At 40.3% G+C, this 6,000-nt stretch overlaps 1 protein-coding gene across 2 annotated transcripts in view; it reads left to right on the top strand.

Moving 5' to 3' along the window:
• The first annotated feature begins 452 nt into the window (after positions 1-452).
• Positions 453-6,000, top strand: part of LOC126246926 (skin secretory protein xP2-like) — a 579,526-nt gene continuing 573,978 nt past the window's right edge. For both annotated transcript variants that reach the window (XM_049948438.1, XM_049948433.1), the window contains exon 1: positions 453-587. The gene's annotated coding sequence lies outside the window, so the exon portion shown is untranslated. The remainder of the gene's footprint in view (positions 588-6,000) is intronic.

Here is a 6,000-nt window from a genome sequence, read left to right as displayed (position 1 = left end):
TTAGTTTTTGACACTCCTGTTCGGTTCAACTTTAGCTTACTTGTAACAGTGCGTTTCGTATCAACAAGGCTCAACAATCTTGTATCTTTTCGTTTCTGTCCAGTTTACGTTACCTGTGATAAAAAGGGATCTTGTCATTACGGCAAAAATCTACATTTTGTTATGGGAACAGGCCTTATAACATAATATTTTAATAGTTTTACGGCCTACACATATACGACATAGAACAGATGTACGAAAAGATTAATGCAAAGTATCATCCGATGGCAAAATGTTTATACACTTTCCAATGGTATTAGAACACCGCCACCTTTTCCTCTTTCCGCGATGCCTTCAGCGAGCTGTCCCGCCAATATGCCAAATAATCCTACCTAGTCTGCCGCATTGCCGCTAGATGGTGAGTTCACTGACGAATGCCGGAAAAGCTGCAATTGCAGCTGCTGCGACCTGGCGGCAAGTTCGGATACATTTCGCGTTTACCTGTCAATGGTGTAGTGTTTGTTGTCAAGTGCTACAGGTTTAAACCATCGGACTGTGGTGCTCTCGTATCATCGCGTTTGTTTACATGAGGAGCATTCTTTTCGGCGGTAAGTCGCTGTATATTTACTTTGTTTATCTCACCAAAATATTGGAGCAACTTGTTTTGAAGCAAATAAAACACTAAAGCTGGTAAACGCCGAACAGGTGCTGTTGTTTGCTGCAGGAGCGCGGCGGCTTTTGAAATGTTGTCAGTTGTGTTCATTCATTTTTGTGGGTGGCTAATAGTTTTGTCTTAAAATATATGTAAATTACTATTGCGTTAAAAATGGCTTTCATAATTTTAGCGGGCTCTGCAGCTTTAGAGTTGCAGAACCAGTTTTGTATGTAAAAACAGCTATGAAGAACCGCGTAGTTTAAATTGCGGTCGTAAAATTAATATTATATTTGCTTGTTATGGTTCCTTTTTATTTATTAGAAAAAATGCCTTTTAGACGAAACTACGAATTCAAAGCAAATTTGTTGCACACGTAGGGAACATATTTTGCTCCAAGAGCAGATTGAAACAGGAAGGAGGACTTTCGTTAGACATATTATCGTCTATTGCTGAAAACAATATATAATGTGCACTTTTGTGTGGAATGCCGCGCTGCTTTCTGCATCTTGCTAGTAATCTAAGTTGTAATGGACGCATTTTCATTGTTCAAAGGATCGAGGAAAAATTTCATAAATAATATTTCTTTTACTAAGCACGGTTTGGGTAAATAAACTTGTTACGTACGACACAAATTGGTTAAATCTGATTGGAGACGGCTTGAACAGCTTCCGTATATTTTTCTTATAACCTTAAAATAAAATTTTAAATGGTACAGTAGCGTCAACCTCTACTTTCTTGGCAATTTGGAAGTAAGAACAAGAAAGTATAGTGTTCGTTCTTTTGATTTTAATTTCCTCACCTTTCAGGATTTACTTTCGGGATGGTCTTTGCTAGAATGCTGGAGTTTCCGTCAAATTGCTTGGACAGGAACACTGGTGACTTCTGTTTTTATGTCTTCCGAATTTTGCGTTATTTCCCCTTTGAGGTCATTAAACACTTCTGGGAAATGAGGCGCATTTTATTGGCTTCTACGGAGTGATTTTCAAATTAGCGTTCAGCCACTTTTATTTAGTGTCCTGTCGATTCCTTCTTGTCATTTCATCATTTTTTGTCCCTTCTCTAGCAGAGTTCACTAATGTCAGACTTAACTCCTCAAATGTTTAGCTGTTATTTTTCTTTAATTCCTTCCCTGGATGCACTTCCAGTCACCACCGCGGTTTCCATTAATGTCTGAAGGTGTATACGAATATGATTTTATGATTTTTTAGATAAGTGCAAACTTCATTTCTTCCTACTAATCTTACTTTCAATTGAGATAAGCGTACATTCACAGAACTATGGACGGTTGTATTATTCATAAAAGTGTAAACAATTTTTATTCAGTTGTACGTTCGAAATAATTTTCTTCGATGTGCATACGATCTTTAAACACGTAACTGGCCAAACGACAATAGGCTACCCAAACAAAACTAATAGATTTTTTCTAAAGTACAAGCTTCCAGCGGGTGGAAAACTCTTAACCTTCCCCCTAGCCACTTTCCATCTGATTTATTGAAATGAGTGATGTTTATCCTAGGATCATTTTTGTTTAATTTATTTCCCCCTGCACTCAGAGCATCTCTGCGTCCTTCAAATTCTTGTATCCGATTATTATTTCCTAGGTGTCTTTTTAAGGACTGCGCACATTCATTATCATAAGACTGCAAGAGGTTTTCATCCGCAGTACGGTAAGTCAATATAATTTCAATCGTGTTTTTACTTGTGGAAAGCAGCCGAACTTTTGACTTGATCGCGAAAGAAGGCTGTCGTGATTATAGAAAGCAGCGCTTTGACAGACATTGTTTAGCGTAATTTTGATTCGTGAATGGTATTTGATAGTGGACACAACACATTTAAAAGATTACTCTGAAGAAAGCTGTGGTCACCCATTTATCGGTTGGCCAAGACTTTGAAACGGCCACATTCGCCTTCAGATGCTCATTTCGAGTTTCTAAACTTCGTTGGAACATCAAACTAATGAACGACACGTTCCCAACAAATTGAATCACCAAAGCGCGCACACACACACACACACACACACACACACACACACACACACCGCACATTTATTCCTTTGCAATACTCAGTGCTCAGTGTGTATATGACGAAAGGAGGAAAAACAGCAGAAACAACTGACATCAGAGTGTATTGCTTCTCCTGAGCAGCCAAATAACTTACGGGATTTTGTTAGCATTGCAAATCTTAATCATCTTTAGCGGCATCTGTGTTATTGTGGAACATTCTTGTTGTTCCTCTGCGTTCATCTTTGGCTGTACGAGGTAACCATGTCGGAAAATAAACGTGCCCCCGTCGATATCTAGACTGAATATTTTAGTAATCGTTAACGGCGTGTTGGTGCACGTCGATAATGACGGAACTCTATACAGATGCGTCACGCTCCATGCGGGAAGATTAGAAAACGGATCTGGTTACTGCGTTCGTGGTACGCGTCAGCCTGTATGTAGGGAAAAAAACGCACAAAACTGAAATTACGAATGATTTAACTATAGCAAACGCTTTTTATGATTATCTAGTACTGCTTTATCTTGAGAATCGAATAAAAAATTGTGAAAACTGATCTAATACTTCCTTCTTTCTGTCCATTGACCTGTGTTGAGTGCACCAACGCTGTATGAGTCGAAACTGTGTTCGTCAGAATTCCATACTCCTAACAATTTTTTTAACTTCATTACATACGTTACTTGTATGTTTTTCTCAGCAAAGACCAGTCTATCATCGACAGACATTGTGCTGAGTGAGTCCTGAGTACTTGGAACGTCATTTCAGCTTGTGTAACTGTACTTCCAGTAGCGACAGCACTCGTTTTCTAATTTTATTGTGCTGCTAATAGTTCTTGCCGCAGTACATTTACAAAGAGAGTAAAGAAAACTTTTCGACAAAAATCTAAGTCTGGTAAATGATGTTCCGCGATATGATGATATGATGACCTTTTGGATAGGTTGGATAGCAATGTGTGGCTGTTTGCTGATGATGCTGTATTGTACGGGAAGGTGTCGTCGTTGAGTCACTGTAGGAGGATACAAGATGACTTGGACAGGATTTGTGATTGGTGTAAAAAATGGCAGCTAACTCTAAATGTAGATAAATGTAAACTAATGCAGATGCATATGAAAAAGAATCCTGTAATGTTTGAATACTCCATTAGTAGTGTAGCGCTTGGCACAGTCACGTCGATTAAATATTCGGGCGTAACATTGCAGAGCGATATGAAGTGGGACAAGCATGTAATGGCAGTTGTGGGGAAGGCGGATAGTCGTCTTCGGTTCATTGGTAGAATTTTGGGAAGATGTGGTTCATCTATAAAGAAGACCGCTTATAAAACACCAATACGACATATTCTTGAATACTGCTCGAGCGTTTGGGATCCCTATCAGGTCGGATTGAGGGAGGACATAGAAGCAATTCAGAGGCGGGCTGCTAGATTTGTTACTGGTAGATTTGATCATCACGCAAGTATTACGGAAATGCTTCAGGAAGTCGGGTGGGAGTCTCTAGAGGAAAGGAGGCGTTATTTTCGTGAATCGCTACTGAGGAAATTTAGAGTAGATGTACTGACCCCTCCCTCCCCGTCGACGAGGTGAACCACGTCTCGATAGGGTGATTTGTGGTCCATTTCGAATCAGACAGCTGAACCGTAGGTGTAACTATTTCAGTTATTCATCCAGGGGTCATCTAACAACGATATAGGATTTGTCATCAAAATACAATGAAAATAAACACATTAACATCGCATACGAGTGCATAAGTATGATTTCAGGATATGACAGGAGATGGGCCGTGGCCTTGATGAAGGAAGCATCCCAGTGCCAGCGTGAAACTTTTAGGAAAACCGAAGTAAGGCTGGACGGACAGAGAAAAAAAATTGCATCCTCCTGAGTATGAGGTCGGCGCCTTAACGATTGCGCTGGCTCATTCGATTGGTCTCTATTGTATAATGTTCTTTTGATCATACACAATTTGTACAATATAAGTTATAATATGATAATAGTTTTGAACTGTTTCTTCGCATCACAACCATGTCGCAAGAGTATCTGGAGAGGCCGAACTAACGTATGGCTCCTCAAGAGAGAGAGCAGCCTTTCCTGCAGTTGCAGAAGCAGCAGTCTAGAATGTTGACTGATATTGCTTGTTAATATGAGCCATCGTTGCCTTGACATGGCAAAAATCAAGGGAAAGTACAGCCGTTATTTTTCCCGAGAACATGGACCATTACCCCGTGAAGTAGAGAGCGACATCAAACCACTTTTCGGATTGATATCTACAACATTGTGCACTGCATGCTACTTTGACAGTTGCTGAAATTCTTTTCCGTTATCACAAGCGCTCATTAACGACTAACACCATTATAACAGCCAGGAGTTTAACTAGTAATCAGGCCATCTGCAACGTCACTAAAAGATGCCCACAGATATTCAGCTCGAGGAATCATGAAGAACTGGACAGTGGCCCACGACTGTCAAAACAAGAACTGTCTAAAATATAGTCTCGATTGAACTTCAAACGAACATTAAAGTATGCAGTGATTCCATCATGTTGCAGCTAGTACAGTTATGTAATATTATGTAACTTGACGGTGGAGGGGGAGGGAAAGGAAGGGAAAGAACTTATCAGCTGCATCGGGACTTGGGAATCAGCGGCGACGAGTGAAAATATGTGCCGGAGCGGGACTCGAACACAGGATCTCCCGCTTACTATGCAGTTGCGTTAACCATTGCGCCATTTGGGCACAGTGCTTATCGCTAATGCGCAACTATCTCATCACGCTCCCCACCCGACCATGTTCCCACCTAGCGCCACTTGTCCGCTGTCCCCGTCCATGCCCTCCATACTCGCTGATTTTTAGATTACCGAAAAAAAAAAAAACACCGTTACGAGGTTCCTTCAGAGACGGAGCACAAGCTCGAATTATACAAAAATTGGGAAGCAAAACGACCATGTCGTCTTCTGGAAGGAATCATCCCAGCATTTGTCTTAATACGTTTGGGGAAATGGTGGAAAACCTAAATTATGGTGGCCAGACGAGAATTTGAATCCAGCTTCAGTCAAATACTAGTGCAGAGTCTTATCTACCATTGGTTTTATTATAGTTCTATACTGACAAATTCGCGGATATTGCGGATGAAAATCCAATTCGGTTAGCTGCAATATATTTCATAAATTTCATTAGTTTATCACAGTGCTGCTCAGTTCATAGATATTCTGCACAGCAACTGATGAGAGTTTAAAAATTTGCCCGTCAGTGTATGTGACAACCCCTTCCTTGCAAGCTTCATCTACAGTTTGTTGATTGAGCACCTTTTTATGTTATTGTGCCGAGAAAAATATCACAAATCTTGCAGATATTCTTACGAGTTTTTCAACTACGT

The sequence above is a fragment of the Schistocerca nitens genome, chromosome 1 (assembly GCF_023898315.1).
Source record: "Schistocerca nitens isolate TAMUIC-IGC-003100 chromosome 1, iqSchNite1.1, whole genome shotgun sequence".
NCBI lineage: Eukaryota > Metazoa > Arthropoda > Insecta > Orthoptera > Acrididae > Schistocerca > Schistocerca nitens.
The sequence above is the reverse complement of the archived record's forward strand: the minus strand, read 5'-3'. Positions and strand labels throughout refer to the sequence as shown.